At 64.8% G+C, this 1643-nt stretch overlaps 1 protein-coding gene across 1 annotated transcript in view; it reads right to left on the minus strand.

The window, feature by feature from the left end:
• The window catches only part of BCORL1 (BCL6 corepressor like 1), a gene marked incomplete at its 3' end in the record, with an annotated part of 51146 nt that extends 49905 nt beyond the window's left edge, over positions 1-1241 (minus strand). The window contains exon 1 of the mRNA XM_021711041.1: positions 1089-1241. The remainder of the gene's footprint in view (positions 1-1088) is intronic.
• Positions 1242-1643: the final 402 nt, after the last annotated feature.

A 1643-nucleotide genomic window follows, 5' to 3' on the forward strand; every position in this document is an offset into this window, starting at 1 on the left:
CGAAGCGGGCGGAGGGCTTGCACGCTGGATCTCCCCCCGGCTTGCTGGGGCTAGTGTGAATTGCCCCCGATCTCATCCTCCTTCAATTTAAGCCCCCTCCCCGCCGCGCCCGGCTCGGCGGCCCCCGCCCCTAAAGCGAGGGCAGCGGAGCTGGGGCGCTCCGAAGTCATCCCCCGCCTTTTTTCCAGGGACTCGGATAATTGCCCCTGCCCCCATCACAGCACTCCCACTCCCAAACCCAGGCCCCGCCGCCACCTAGGGGTACCCCTTACCCTACGGTTCCCGCACCCCAGCACCGGGAAGAAAGCAGCCCTGAAGAACACCCGTCGCACCTCCCCTCTGAGGTTGGAGGGTATTTTCTCCCGGTCTCTTCAAGACTTCATCACGGACAACCCCCCCCCCAAAAAAAAAACAAAAACAAAAAAAAACACAAGCCTTTTCTCGCCCTGCCCTGCTAGTCAGGCTCCCTTCGGATCGTCGGATCTCGGATCGGGGGTTGGGGCCAGGTAGTTAACAAGAAGGTAGCCTCCACCTCCCTTTCCGAGGAGTGGGGTAATTCCTATGGTTTCCCCCCCAGGATCAACCGACCCCCGTTTCCATGGAGACCCCCGCCCAGCCAGGAAGAAGACTCTCTTGGATCGTGGCGAACAAGTCTCACCTGGCTAAGAGAGAAGGGGTCGAGGAGGGGGGCAGGGAAAGGTAGGGGATGGGGTACGAAGGTGGGAAGTGGAGGGGAGCTGTCCCGAAGGGAGGGGCGAGGACAGAGCGAGCTCCAGGGAGCGCTACGTCCGGGGACACGGAGAGGACGGCGCCCCCGGGGGGCAAGCAAAGCGGCCGCAGGGCGAAGAAGGGACAGGGTTGGAGAAAGGCTTAAGATAGAAAGAAGCGGGTGGGGGGATACGAAAAAGCCGGGGAGTCAAAAGGGGTGGAGGGGTTGGGGGAGAGAGAAAAAAGACGCACCTGTTCCCGGGTCGGCTCCGCGGGGAGGCTCAGGCCGCCACCCGGGCTCCCTCTTACCCTCTCTGAACCGCCACCCGCCTAATACTGCCCCGATCTGATGCCCCCCTCCACCCCTTATCGCCACCGACCTCCTTCTCCTCTCTCTCGGCGGCGGCGGCGGTCGGACTCTAGGAACTGAGAGGAAGAAGGGAGGGCTCAGCAAAGCGGAGGAGAGACAGAGCCACACACTGGCAGCAGCCGCGGCGAGCGAAAGAGTGAGGGGGAGAGCGGTGTGTGTGTGTGTCTGTGTGCGAGCGAAGCCTGGTGGAGTGGGTGCCGGTCGCAGGGCTCGACGGGAAGTGGAGTCCGGCAGGGTCCGCGGGCGGCGCCTGCCCCCACTCCACGGGACTACAACTCCCAGAATGCTGCCGACGCGGGGGGGGGGACGGGGAGGAGGAGGCGAAGGGAGGGAGCGAGCAAGAGAGGGAGGGACGAAAGCAGGGAGCAAGCGGCGGCGAAGGGGGCAGAGCCAAGCAGCCCCGGTGACACTGGGAGGGGAGGGGAGGAGGAGGGGATCGCTGCGAGGACCAAGCGGATTCCGGAGAGGGAGGCAGCAGTGGCTGCAGCAAGCCGGGCAAAAAGCTAGACTCCCAGGAGAGGCGGAGGCGCTCGATCCGCGGGGCGGGCTGCAAGAGCCCCACGCC

Source organism: Carlito syrichta, unplaced genomic scaffold, assembly GCF_000164805.1.
Source record: "Carlito syrichta isolate Samal-C Ts95f unplaced genomic scaffold, Tarsius_syrichta-2.0.1 Scaffold301828, whole genome shotgun sequence".
In the NCBI taxonomy this organism is placed as follows: Eukaryota; Metazoa; Chordata; class Mammalia; order Primates; family Tarsiidae; genus Carlito; species Carlito syrichta.